A 14859-nucleotide genomic window follows, 5' to 3' on the forward strand; every position below is an offset into this window, starting at 1 on the left:
AATGAGGATGAGAGAAATCTGTAAATAATGAGCATGAGTGAAATCTGGAAGTAATGAGGATGAGTGAAATCTGGAAGTAATGAGGATGAGTGAAATCTGTAAATAATGAGGATGAGTGAAATCTGTAAATTATGAGGATGAGTGAAATCTGTAAATAATGAGGATGAGTGAAATCTGTAAACAATGAGGGAGAGTGAAATCTGTAAATAATGAGGATGAGAGAAATCTGTAAATAATGAGGATGAGAGAAATCTGTAAATAATGAGGATGAGTGAAATCTGTAAATAAAGGATGAGTGAAATCTGTAAATAATGAGGATGAGAGAAATCTGGAAATAATGAGGATGAGTGAAATCTGTAAATAATGAGGATGAGTGAAATCTGGAAATAATGAGGATGAGAGAAATATGGAAATAATGAGGATGAGAGAAATATGGAAATAATGAGGATGAGAGAAATATGGAAATAATGAGGATGAGTGAAATATGGAAATAATGAGGATGAGTGAAATCTGTAAATAATGAGGATGAGTGAAATCTCTAAATAATGATGATGAGTAAAATCTGTAAATAATGAGGCTGACCGAAATCTGTAAAGAATGAAGATGAGCGAAATCTGTAAATAATGAGGATGAGTGAAATCTGCAAATAATGAGGATGAGTGAAATCTGTAAATAAAGGAGGATGAGAGAAATCTGTAAATAATGAGGATGAGAGAAATCTGTAAATAATGAGGATGAGTGAAATCTGTAAATAATGAGGATGAGTGAAATCTGCAAATAATGAGGATGAGTGAAATCTGTAAATAAAGGAGGATGAGAGAAATCAGTAAATAATGAGGATGAGAGAAATCTGGAAATAATGAGGATGAGAGAAATCTGTAAATAAAGGAGGATGAGTGAAATCTGCAAATAATGAGGATGAGAGAAATCTGTAAATAATGAGGATGAGAGAAATCTGTAAATAATGAGGATGAGAGAAATCTGTAAATAATGAGGATGAGTGAAATCTGTAAATAAAGGAGCAGGAGCGAAATCTGTAAATAATGAAGATGAGTGAAATCTGTAAATAATGAGGATGAGTGAAATCTGTAAATAATGAGGATGAGAGAAATCTGTAAATAAAGGAGGATGAGTGAAATCTGTAAATAATGAGGATGAGTGAAATCTGTAAATAAAGGAGGATGAGTGAAATCTGTAAATAATGAGGATGAGTGAAATCTGTAAATAAAGGAGGATGAGTGAAATCTGTAAATAATGAGGATGAGTGAAATCTGTAAATAATGAGGATGAGTGAAATCTGTAAATAAAGGAGCAGGAGTGAAATCTGTAAATAATGAAGATGAGTGAAATCTGTAAATAATGAGGATGAGTGAAATCTGTAAATAATGAGGATGAGTAAAATATGTAAATAAAGGAGGATGAGTCAAATCAGTAAATAATGAGGATGAAAGAAATCTGTAAATAATGAGGATGAGTGAAATCTGTAAATAATGAGGATGAGTGAAATCTGTAAATAATGAGGATGATTGAAATATGTAAATAAAGGAGGATGAGTGAAATCAGTAAATAATGAGGATGAAAGAAATCTGTAAATAATGAGGATGAAAGAAATCTGTAAATAATGAGGATGAGAGAAATCTGTAAATAATGAGGATGAGTGAAATCTGTAAATAATGAGGATGAGTGAAATCTGTAAATAATGAGGATGAGTGAAATCTGTAAATAATGAGGATGAGTGAAATCTGTAAATAATGAGGGTTGAGTGAAATCTGGAAATAAAGGAGGATGAGAGAAATCTGTAAATAATGAGGGTGAGTGAAATCTGTAAATAATGAGGATGAGTGAAATCTGTAAATAATGAGGATGAGTGAAATCTGTAAATAATGAGGGTGAGTGAAATCTGTAAATAATGAGGGTGAGTGAAATCTGTAAATAATGAGGATGAGTGACATCTGCAAATAATGAGGATGAGTGAAATCTGTAAATAATGAGGGTGAGTGAAATCTGTAAATAATGAGGGTGAGTGAAATCTGTAAATAATGAGGGTGAGTGAAATCTGTAAATAATGAGGGTGAGTGAAATCTGGAAATAATGAGGGTGAGTGAAATCTGGAAATAAAGGAGGATGAGTGAAATCTGTAAATAATGAGGATGAGAGAAATCTGTAAATAATGAGGATGAGTGAAATCTGTAAATAATGAGGGTGAGTGAAATCTGTAAATAATGAGGGTGAGTGAAATTTGTAAATAATGAGGGTGAGTGAAATCTGTAAATAATGAGGGTGAGTGAAATCTGGAAATAAAGGAGGATGAGAGATATCTGTAAATAATGAGGGTGAGTGAAATCTGTAAATAATGAGGGTGAGTGAAATCTGTAAATAATGAGGGTGAGTGAAATCTGGAAATAATGAGGGTGAGTGAAATCTGGAAATAAAGGAGGATGAGAGAAATCTGGAAATAATGAGGGTGAGTGAAATCTGGAAATAAAGGAGGATGAGAGAAATCTGGAAATAATGAGGGTGAGTGAAATCTGTAAATAATGAGGATGAGTGAAATCTGTAAATAATGAGGATGAGTGAAATCTGTAAATAATGAGGATGAGTGAAATCTCGAAATCAAAAAATACAAAACAGAAACGAGGTTTCAGATTTTTAAACGAATGTAAAATCGGTTCTATTATTTGGATATTTAGAGCTTGGAAATTCACCAAAATCATTGCACAGAAATGAGAATCCTTTATTTTTATCGAGCACAAAAACAACATTGCGAATCTTTTGACCAGATAGAGTGAGCAAGGAGGAGGTAGAAAGAAAACCATCATGGAAGAAATTAAAGTGGGGAGGTCGAGATTAATTGAGTACGTACTGTTGTTGTTGTTGTTGTTGTTCCTGCTGCTGCCTCTTTCCCTCGTCAAGCAGGAAGACAGGAGGAACTCGATTGTATCCAGCAGCGTCCACCAGACGCTTCCAGAGAGACAGTGAAGAAGAGCTGTTAAAGAGATGTCTGTGTTGGACCAGGTTGGGGGCAGCCAGTCACGATATGTGGTGCTCTGTGGGGCGGATAGACAGAGAGGACATGTTGGGTTTTGTGTGGGTTGAAGCCTTTGTTGATATTGTATAATGAGGGGTGGTGTCTGCACCGGAGTCTGGAAAGATCCACTCTCATTTCACGACTAAGTGTTGCTTCAGGACATTTAATTTCAGCAGGAAGGTGTTTGAGGATACTATTTGAGGGACGATGTTCTATTATGGTATAGATTTCTTATTACCCTCGCCAGAGAAGAGGTTATTGCAATGTTTTTTTTTATGTTGAAGGCACCACACACGCACTATTTAACCCTCATCGAGGCCAGGCCTGAAATAAAAGAGAAGAAAAGTGTATGAAGAAAAGTGAATGATGAAAAGTGTATGAAGAAAAGTGAATGATGAAAAGTGTATGATGATGATGATGAAAAGTGAATGATGATGATGATGATGACGAAAAGTGTATGATGATGATGATGAAAAGTGTATGATGATGATGATGAAAAGTGAATGATGATGATGATGATGATGAAAAGTGTATGATGATGATGATGAAAAGTGTATGATGATGATGATGAAAAGTGAATGATGATGATGATGTTGACGAAAAGTGTATGATGATGATGATGAAAAGTGTATGATGATGATGATGATGAAAAGTGAATGATGATGATGATGATGATGAAAAGTGTATGATGACAAGTGTATGATGAAAAGTGAATGATGATGATGATGATGATGATGATGATGATGATGAAAAGTGTATGATGATGATGATGATGATGATGATGATGATGATGATGATGAAAAGTGTATGATGAAAAGTGTATGATGACAAGTGTATGATGACAAGTGTATGATGACAAGTGTATGATGACAAGTACCCTCTTGTCAAAGTGTATGACTTTCAAAGGTTCAAAGTGTCAAAGTGTCAAAAAGTGTTAAAGTGTCAAAGTGTTAAAAGTGTCAAAGTGTCAAAGTGTATGACTGTCAAAGTGTCCTCTTGTCAAAGTGTATGATGACAAGTGTATGATGACAAGTGTATGATGAAAAGTGAACGATGAAAACTGTATGATGACAAGTGTATGATGAAAAGTGTATGAAGAAAAGTGAATGATGATGATGATGATGATGAAAAGTGTATGATGAAAAGTGTATGATTAAAAGTGTATGATGAAAAGTGTGTGATGACAAGTGTATGATGACAAGTGTATGATGAAAAGTGTATGATGAAAAGTGTATGATGAAAAGTGTATGATGAAAAGTGTGTGATGACAAGTGTATGATGACAAGTGTATGATGAAAAGTGTATGATGAAAAGTGTATGATCTTTGTTTGCGAGGAAGAGAGATTGAAGCTAGCCCGGTAGATATTGTTTGAGTGAGACAGAAGGTAAGACCAACAATCCTGACACGGAGAGTGTAAGATGATTCCGGGCACCACTTTAATGCTCCTAAATCAGAACGGTAGTACGACCCTGGGCGGTTGCTGTCTATAACCTACAACCTACTACCGAAAAGACCGGTCCAACCCGATGGGTGTTTTTTGGGAGACACCATCTCCTTACTGGATGGCCGTTGGCTCCCTAAAGGAGCTCATCTGCCCTTTAACAGGTATCGTTTTTAGTTCTGCAGGGTGTCACAGTTACCCACCCCACTGGCAAGCCAGTGAGGGTAGTCAGTTTGACCTACTACCTAAAATACGCTATTTGAGTCCGTTTGTCTGTTTGTCCGCACAGAATCAATATGATTTTCTCTGCAACCGTTGGTCCGATTGACAGGAAATTTTCACCATGGGTGCATATCCTCCTGTATAAATTTTAATGATAATTATGACGTCATAGGTCACGTGGTATGGACGCCATCTTGGAAAAACCCAAAAATTTTGCACCTTTTATATCTCCGAAAGCGCTGAATAGAAAAAATTGGGAAATGACTCATTGTAAAGAACTCTCCATGGGGAATAATATATGTTAATGATGTCATAGGTGCCTCCATTATGATGTCATAATTCAACAAGGAGAAAACTTCAACCGATCAAGATGAAATTTCGTGAGCGTCATCTAAGGATAAACTGGTGGAGAAAAAAAGATGACGTCATCGGTCACGTGGTTCGGCCGCCATATTTGTTTTAACACAAAAGCCCTAAAACCACTAAAACACATCCTGGTGATTGTCTGCAATCTCTGATTGCTCTTTCTTGTTGATAATGTTATGGCAATGTTTTGTAGGGGTAACTTAGCAAATGTTACGGGGTCCTCCCCTATCCCCTGGTCTTGGTAAACCTCCGAACCCCGAGAGGGTCCCCGGCAGAAAAATATGTTATCCTTTGTTGAAATTAATCAATAATGAAACTCTCAATGAAACCATCAAATGAAACAATCAAATCAATAATGAAACCACCCCAAGGGTTATGAACAAATATTATATTAAAAGCACACCAAAAAGCACCCTACAACAATGGGGGCAATCACCCCTGCAATCCAATCTTAAGATGGTACCCCAGCTCAGACTCACGGCACCCCCAGGGACTGAAGCAGAGCCCTTCTCAATGTCTCTAGCACACAACGGTGCTCCCGGCGTAGAGGCGATGGCGATGAGGCGGGAACGGAGATGAGGGTAAGAGGGTAAGGCGGGGACCGTCACGTGGTCCCAGCCAACCCCAATTGGCGGTGGAAAGAGGAATCCCAAAAGACGCTATCCAAACGTGCACCTACACCGTGCAGTCGCGAACCGCACCGTATTCTTCAAAGGCCGCTGTCGCGCACCCACATCCTCGGCAAACCACCGGAGGGCTGAACCAGCGGACGCGACTAATCAAGGGTCCGCGAACGACGCGTGAGGTCCCCGAAATGGCGGTATCTTCTTCCTCGGGTCGCAGCCGCTAGGCGAAGATTCTCCGGAATCTCCCACCTGTACCTAGCTTCACAGGCTTTTCCACGACACCAGCGGTATCAACGATCGCACGAGATTCCTTTCCAGGACTCAAAGTTCCCTCTCCATGGACGCTCGACCAAGCTGGGTGTGGACTGTGGAACTGTTCCCAAACGCCTCGTTTTTTTTGCCGCCTTACGCGCTCTTCTTCCTCGCTCCCTTTTTGCCTTCCGGGTCACCATCCGATTTCCGGCCACATTTTACCAGGAGCACTTTTAAACCTTTTAACCACAATAACCCTTACTGAGAACCAACAATAAGAATAATACCAACAATAATTAGGGCCGAATCCATAACACGAAGTATAGTGATAGTTATTTCCCATATTGTATGTATTAGAATAAGTGTGATAATTAATTGTGATAGAGAATATGCAAACCTTTATACATAGAAAGATGTCATCTATCAGCCCCCAGTGTGTGTGTGTGTGTGTGTGTGTGTGTGTGTGTGTGTGTGTGTGTGTGTGTGCAGGGCCACTGAGAGCCAGAATGGGCCGTGGGGCAATACCAAGTGTCAGGCCCCCTTCAATAAAAAAATTTTTAATTTTTCAAATCAACCTATAGGAGGTTTCCGTATTTTCGTCAGACCAAACACATGCCATGGTTAAGGGAAATCAATTTGTTTGTTTTTTTTCTATTTATTTTATTGGTGCCTGAAACACTCCCCTACCTACACCCAATAAAAATAATTTATATTTAATATTATACACACACACACACACACACACACACACACACATACACACACACATACACACACACACAAACATACATATACACACATTGCTCTCTTATGGTATAGACTGAACGGATTAGTTTATTAACTCATTTCATCCGGATGGGGTTTGGACAACATTCCTGTGTTAATTTACGTCATTCCGTCATCACCGCAATTATCATAATGTAAGTTGTTCCCACAGTAGTTTCTTTCACGAGGGAGGGTGTTACTGCCCATGGCAATAGTATGCAGGGGAATGCCCTGAGTGACTTGGAGGGAGACACAAAATAAAGCTGTGCACAGTGTTTCATCATCACAAACAATCATTATATGAAACAAAAAAAATTGAACGAATAATTACGGGCCCCTATTAGGTCCGGGCCTCGGGGTGGTCACCCCCCTCCCCTCCTCCCACCTCTCGGCGGCTGTGTGTGTGTGTGTGTGTGTGTGTGTGTGTGTGTGTGTGTGTGTGTCTAAAACCACTTTTCATTCATACCCTTTTTAATGTTCTCAACCTCTGTAATCTGTCTTAAATGTTATTTTAAAGTGTCCAGCAGGCTGGGGGTATGAGGTTAGGCGGGAAGGCTGTCAAGACAGTGGAGCGCCACAAAAGCGCTGAGTGGCGGGGGGTGAGGAGGGAGGGCAGCCCCACCCACGGACTGAGTAAAACACCAATAATTCCGAGCGGAGAAGGCTTAAGTGTGTCATGGATTGTGGTGGGGGGTCAAGAGTATAAAAGGCATGTCCGGCTCTGTGCTTAGAGACATGGAGTCTGTGCGAGCGCATTGTCGGGGTTCCCCCACAGAACAGGCTTTTGCAGCACAGCTGGCAGTCTCACCCCAATCCAATAAGCTACGCCCACTCTCCCCGCTCATGTCAGCTGCGTACCCAGGCAGCCTGAGACTGTCCCTGACAAGGTGTGTCGTTGATTGTAACTCACTGCATCTTGCTGGGTGCAGCCTGTGGTATTTCCTGTCTTGTGCCATATATCTGAAATGGAAAAATGTGATATCTGAAGCTGAGAAATGTGCAAAATTGTGGATTAAAGAGGGGCACCACCCCGCTGAGGACAACCCTACAGTAAAGATGAGGAAAGAGGAAACTGTCTCCTACCAAACCAAACTGTTCTGTTAGAATGATCCAGCCTTTCGGCAAAATGGCAAGTTTATCAATTGTTTTTTATCTAGGTTTTACTCGTATCAAGAAAAATATCAAACTTTGATTTAAGCGGTAATAACTTTTGAATCTGTATAATATGTAGAGCTTACATAGTTACAAAATTATTTTTTCATTACTTTTTTTCAGTGTGATAAATGTATTAGCGATATATTTTAATTGTCATGTTACTTTTCAGCTTCATGTCGCTATTGCAATGTTTTACTTGTAAGTTGTAATAGGAAAAATAACAAAATAAATGCATTATGCATGACAGCAGATTTGGCAAACATGTGATTCCAAAATATTTTTTACAAATTGTTTCATTATATAATTATCTTATTATCTTATCATACTTATTGATTAATCTAAACTGTTTAACCCTAACCACACTGGGGGTGAGGGGGCTGGGAGGCCCACCCAAACTTTTTTTGCAACCGCTTGGAATTTCAAATTCTCCTCTCGTGACATTTTTTCCCCGAGGGTGTTGCGCACATTTTGATACCACATACGTTCAAATTGGATCTACCGTTCAGGTGTCACATGACAATTAGTAGTCACATGTCCTAAAACACTGCAATTTTTGCACACCCTTATGCACAACAAACACATGTGAATAAGGGTTACATGCATTAGGACACCAATGGTGTAAATTAATTGGCCTGTAATTTATTCTGTGTTTTAAAGCTCGTAATCACCCAGTTTGGTTAGGGTTAGATTATGTACCACAGATGTAGTAAGGCTTGCCATGATGTCTGTCAATTTTATCCTCCCCCTGGAATTTTTTTACAAAATGCACCCTGGTTCGAGGCCTACTGTTAAACGCAAACAGGCAATAATCAGCAATTTATTAGTAGTTCTGGGATGGTGTTCATACCAATACGTTACAGTATTAGCCGCTCTAAGGACTTGCTTGTACTATTGTTCGAAAGAACAGGTCATTCAATGATTCAAATTTACAATTTTCCAGTGGATGTTCTGCCGGAATTGTTTTTTTTAACGATTGGAGGCGGAGATTCACGCTTGGAGGCGGAGATTCGCGCTTGGAGGCGGAGATTCGCGCTTGGAGGCGGAGATTCATGCTTGGAGGCGGAGATTCGCGCTTGGAGGCGGAGATTCATGCTTGGAGGCGGAGATTCATGCTTGGAGGCGGAGATTCATGCTTGGAGGCGGAGATTCGCACTTGGAGGCGGAGATTTACGCTTGGAGGCAGAGATTCACGCTTGGAGGCGGAGATTCACGCTTGGAGGCAGAGAAAAGCGATCGAAGGCCGGGAGTAGCTTCCGTGGGCGACCTCGCCGGCTTTGCAGGCACCCTGGGAGAGTCCCGCTGTGCAACGCCATTAATGAATAATTGAGAAGGGGATAAGTAGGGAAGGAGGGGGATCAATAATGGAGGTGGGGATAAGTTGGGAGATGAGAAGAATGGAGGGGCGCGGGGAGGCTCGGTAGTGTGGACCTGATGAATGCCGAGGGATACGGAGAAGAAGAGGACGACATATTAACAAGAGGGATGGACACGTTGTGTTAATGCGTCTCAATTGCCCAATGTACACACCACAATGATTTCGAAGTGAATGACTCACGGTTGGAAACATGAATGGCGGTAGATGAACCGAATGGATGCAAACGAGCCAACAAAATAAAACAAGGATGGATATTAAATGGATGAAAAAACAAAACGGATATTAAGGATTAGAATGAGTCGATAGAGTGAACAGATGAGAGGAATGGATATTATAGAGGATGCTTTGAGATGGAAAATAACAATACGACTATTGGAATTACAACGGAGGAATTATGGAATGGAGAATGGGACACGAATACACGGCGGACGCGATGGCCAGTAAGATCGAGGGATGGATGGATGGATCGACCAACCTGGAGGCTGGACCGAGCTAGACCTTTGGTCGTGGAGCCCTGGGTCACAGGAAGCAATGCGCTCGGTGGTTCTAGCTCGCGTATTCATGCGCCATGTGCATCCAGATGCTAGCTGGGCGTGGGGGGATGAGGGGAGGGGGAACCGGCGGTGAGAAAAATCAGGGAGGAGTCGAATGAGTGGACGAGGCGGAGCGAAGGGGACGAGGCGGAGCCTAAAGAACGAGGCGGAGCCTAAAGAACGAGTGGAGCCAAGCTGCATAGTAACATTGCCTTCATGCAAACAGTAGAATGGTGAATGTGGTGGGATACGGTTTCTCCAAAAATTGAAAAATATTTTGGTATTAACATCACAAACGTGGAAATGTTTTCAAAAGCTGTTAGCATGCAAAGTTTGCTCATAATGCTTTCGCGATTTTTAGTTTGCACATTCAAAAAAAATTTTTTCATAAAGTTTGACGAACCTTTTTCAAATGTCAAAATGTTTTGTGTTAGCTGGGATGAACGATGGAGCAAATATATGAATAAAATACTTAAATGAAAACCGTGAGGATTACATGTAAAGGAATGTTTGTCCAAATAAAACGTTTTATTCCTCTTTGGCGAATATTTAAAATGAAAAACGAATCTTTGGCACATTGGCGTTTTCACCAAAACGTCAGCAGCTGCGTCAACTAAGAAATCAGTTTTCATGATCAGCACAAAATTCTGATTTAGAAATCCTCCTCTAACTTTTTGGCCTCAGACGCATGTAGCTATAGTTTGTAGTGAGTTTGTTTTACCAAAAGTGTATTACACGCATGCACAGTACAGCAACCATTCCTTTCACACCGTGAGCCACATAGGGTTACCAAGGAGTACAATCCTGGACGGGATGCCACTCCGCCATGATATGCATAATCCAGTAAAGTAGGTAAACTACTCACTCTGAATTGAAGAGTCAAAAAGGGTCTAAACAACTGAAAATGGACTAAGGTGTATAAAGGGTCTTAAAAGTCTAATGGACCTAAGGTACATTATTAACAGACGTAGTCACAGTCAAACTCGTGTTCAAACAGTACCTTATTAATAGACATGCTCAAGTGAGTCAACCAACGCTTCACCACCCATGTTTTTAGGTTTTATATACTGTATATACAGACTTGGCATTTAATATGGAATATTTTTTTTGTGGGGGTGAACTTACTTTTCAAGATGTCTTAGAACCAAAAGTTCATTGGAATTATGTTGAAATTATTCTAGATTTTGTTAATGTGACCTTTAAAAGAAACAAAAACCACATTTGACATTTCGAAACAAATAAATTGATCCTTGAAAGTGATGTAAACTGATATCGAACTCAATTCATGGACAGTACTGTGTTAAACTTCTGTACGTTTTCCAGAAGTATCTCTTTATTTTGCACATTAGCCAAAAATTTTTTTAACAAAAACAAAAGTTAAATTACGACTGGGATTACGGACAGTAAAATTACAGTTCAGTACTTCGTGTAACCCCCACGAGCATTCAGGAGAGCACGTACACGTTGAGGCATGCTGTTCATGAGATTTGTCAAGGTTTGGACAGGAATCGCTTGCCATGCAGTGACAATAGTCTGCTGCAATTCACGCACAGACGTCGGCTGCTGGTCCAAGTTGTCGATTTGGCAGTGGGGAGGTTAACACTCCGCGTTAATTCTGCCCACAAGTTCTCTATCGGATTCATATCTGGGGACATGGCAGGCCACTCCATATGCTCTACACCACGGTCAGCAAGAAAGTGTTGGATCATGCGAGCACGATGAGGCCGTGCATTGTCATCTTGGAAGACAAAGTTTCCTCGAAAGGCTGCACGAGCAAATGGAAGCAATGTTTCTTCCAGAATGGCCCTGTACTTGAACTGGTTCAGGTTTCCATTCAGAACAACCAGGTCAGTTTTGCCCCCTGCATGAAAAGCAGCCCAAACGGTCACCCCACCACCTCCAGCTTGGACTCTTGGCACGATACAATCTTTGTTGTAGGCTTCATGCACTTGTCTGTGCACTCGGACGCGGCCATCTTGACGATAGACCAGAAATTTAGACTCGTCATTGAAGATCACGTGATTCCAGTGTCCTGGCTGCCATTGACGGTGCTCTCTGGCCCACTGCAATCGGCGCTGGCGGTGTTGTCTGGTCAGGCGTGGCTTTCTCAGGGGACGCCTGGCACAATAGCCTGCTTGAGCCAGTCGTTGGTTGACTAGCCTTCTGGATACAGGCACATTTGTCAGTTGCTGCCACTCAGCCCTAAGCCGATTAGCTGACTGGTACGGCCATTGCGGACTAACCGGTGCAGCTGGCGATCATCCCTCTTTGTGGTTCTGCGGGGACGTCCTAGCCTCGGTATTGGAGTAGGGACACCCCTCTGAGCATTTCGTTTCAGGATCTTTGACACCTGACCTTGAGTGATGCCATACTGCCGAGCAATAGCATGCTGTTTCATGCCGTAATTTCGTAAAGCCACCACTCCATGACAAACAGCATTGTCGAGTTGACGGACCATCTCCAGAGGAAGCGGCAATAACTTTTGGAGACGTGCAGCAGTTGTTTTCCACTAATACAGAACGCAACAACCCTTGTATACCCGACTGTGAAGCCAATCATCAAATGCACCTGTCCGTACATTTTGCCACGCCACCTGTGATATAATCCTGTTGTTGACTTCTTGCTGCGACAATCAGTGACATGGTTCTTTTAACAAATAAATCACCAAAGTGTAAAAGAAACTCACCAGATTGATATACTGAGTTAAGAAAGTAAAGACAAGTCAAGAAAAAAAAAATATTCCATATTAAATGCCAAGTCTGTAGATGGCATGGAGTGTACATATTTATTAAAATGAAAGGAAAGGTCCTCGATTGCAAATGATAGGTCTAAAAAGAAGAGCTGAAGGGGTCTAAGGAGTGTGAAAGGTCTAAACTGGAGACGGTCAGGTTTAAAACTAGGTCTGTTGTCCCCACTGTTGGACTGTACGCAATATATACCTACCCAACACCTATTTAGGTGTGATTGGCACCTCGTTTCCCCTCCAATACAATTTTGCTTAATTTTCATGGAATCCTTTCAAGTTGTGAAAAATTCCAGGAGTCATGGACCTTCCAACTATAAAAGGCAGTCAATTCGTGTTTAAACAAAGTCCTTAACTTAAACAATTTTTGTGTTCGGTTGTCTGAAAAGAATAATACGATTACAAATCGGTCTATTTTGCGTCGGTCAGTTTTATAACTTAGCTATGCTGTCCAAGAGCTTCATGTTATTGGATGTGAAATCCTCCAGACGACTGGTAGGTACTTTATAGGATACCAAGTTTGCATCTTGGTTGATTTATTTTGAGGATTTTGTTGTATTAAACCTATGGAGTGCACTACATAGGAAGTCGAGCGACTTCTGACAAGCACAAACAGCTGTGCTGATGCACACCTACAATTGCTGTGGCCATTACTCAAAGTCAAGGTATGTTCAAGGGGAGGATAATAGTCAGAAGCAAGGTCCTTGATGCTCATAATGGTAATGGGCTCATGTGGAGTTCAGCATCATTTCCTGTCTTAATCTATGTTCAAACAGAAGTTGTCCAATGCATAACCTGCATGGAAGTAGGGGTGGCAGGATTTATCCAATTTAGTGCTTAGGCTAAGGACATCTTGATTTATGTCCCTCTTGTCTGAGCCGAGCAAGTCCGTCTGGGCTAGCAGTGTCTAAAACGGTGCAACGCCTTTCTTCTCAGGCATGATGGCCTCAAGGTTTCCCCACGCGATTCGTGGACTCTCAATCTCATGAGACGCACGTGAGGGATTGCGGCGAGTCATGGCACCTGGACATTGGTTGTATTTCCCTCTGGCGTTGGATGACTCTGGCCCTGCCCAAAGTCATGGGGGGCTGTGTGAGTGTGTGAAGTGAAGGGAGGCAATAAAAATTTTCAGAATCATTGGAATTTCCCACGATGAAGCTAACTCCGAGGACCTTTCACTCACTCACTGCAGGCAGGTAGGTGGTCTTTCTGTCTTCTACCGACTCCTCTCCGGCCTTGCTCCCCCAGCTCTCTCTGTGCTCTGCCCCCCAAATATTCCTACAGGTTGCACAAGATCTGCTAGCAACCCCCTTATGGTTAAACTGCCAAAATCTAGGCTCTCTGCTCACCTTCACTCCTTCATTCCCCCTTTCTCCCGCCTCTGGAACAAACTCCCCCACTCCCTTCAATCCCACTCCTCCCTCCAGTTTAAAACAGCTGTTCACCACCATCTCTTATCCTCCCCCATCCAAAACCTTGATCTTTTCTACCCCTGCTAATTCACCCCAGGTACACTTTTTTGAAATTCCAACTTCTTTCCTGGAAGTCCTTGCAATGTCCATATGTTTTATACCTCTTTGTTACGGATTCGTCACTTCCGTTGTTGTGGTTTTCATCCACTGTAAACATTTTTGATTCCATGTACAATTATTGTTTGCAAAAGGTTTATTGTTTATGAACTGTTTTCAAAAGGTGAAAAAGTTAGTGTGAAAAGAAACCGGATCAGGAACCGGACGATGACGAAGAGGAAGAAGAGAGGAGAAAAGAAGGCGGAGCGAGTGAAGTCGGACAAGAAGCATAGTTGCTTTGCGGTCTGGAGCGAACGTTGGCGAGCAAGTCACGCATGAACTTCGGGTTTCCCAGGAGAGGGATTCCTGCGACAGAGTTGTTATCGCTGTGACAGATTCACCTGCGTGTCAGGTTTTGCGATTGATTCCGAAGAGAATCCTCGTCGTGCCGTTGTCTCGAGTACGGGCCGTCGGCCATTTTGACTCACGCACTTTGTGCGTCGAGCAAGGTCTCTTTGCTTCGCTTCAGCCATTCTCACCGCAGTCAGACGTTTATCTGGTGTGTGTGTGTGCAACACGGATTTTGAAGGTAAATCTGAGGTTCGCCGACTGTGAGCCGTGAAACGTCCATACCCGAGGGTGTGATTTCCCAGGCGCCTTTGGATTTCCGTCGTCTTGGTGCAGCTTTGGCCACGTGACTGTGACTGTCATCCGAACGGGATTCTGGTCTCGATTAGACATCATTCTGACGATCGCTGGAGCGGATCGACTTTGGCTTGAAGCCGGGATCGACTTTAGCTTGATGCCGGAATACGACTTTGGCTTGATGCAGGAATAGAGACAT

At 41.8% G+C, this 14859-nt stretch overlaps 1 protein-coding gene across 2 annotated transcripts in view; it reads right to left on the reverse strand.

The window, feature by feature from the left end:
• Positions 1–9843, reverse strand: part of LOC137418629 (guanine nucleotide-binding protein G(I)/G(S)/G(O) subunit gamma-2) — a 131675-nt gene extending 121832 nt beyond the window's left edge. The window contains exons 1-2 of one of the 2 annotated variants that reach the window (XM_068104720.2): positions 9707–9843; positions 2864–3047 (exon numbers count right to left, since the gene is read on the reverse strand). The gene's annotated coding sequence lies outside the window, so the exon portion shown is untranslated. Of the gene's footprint in view, positions 1–2863; positions 3048–9706 lie in introns of those variants that run through there. The other variant, XM_078786643.1, reaches the window with a different exon arrangement.
• Between the last annotated feature and the right edge of the window lie 5016 nt (positions 9844–14859).

The sequence above is a fragment of the Myxine glutinosa genome, chromosome 11 (assembly GCF_964187855.1).
Source record: "Myxine glutinosa chromosome 11, kmMyxGlut1.1, whole genome shotgun sequence".
Classification (NCBI taxonomy): Eukaryota; Metazoa; Chordata; class Myxini; order Myxiniformes; family Myxinidae; genus Myxine; species Myxine glutinosa.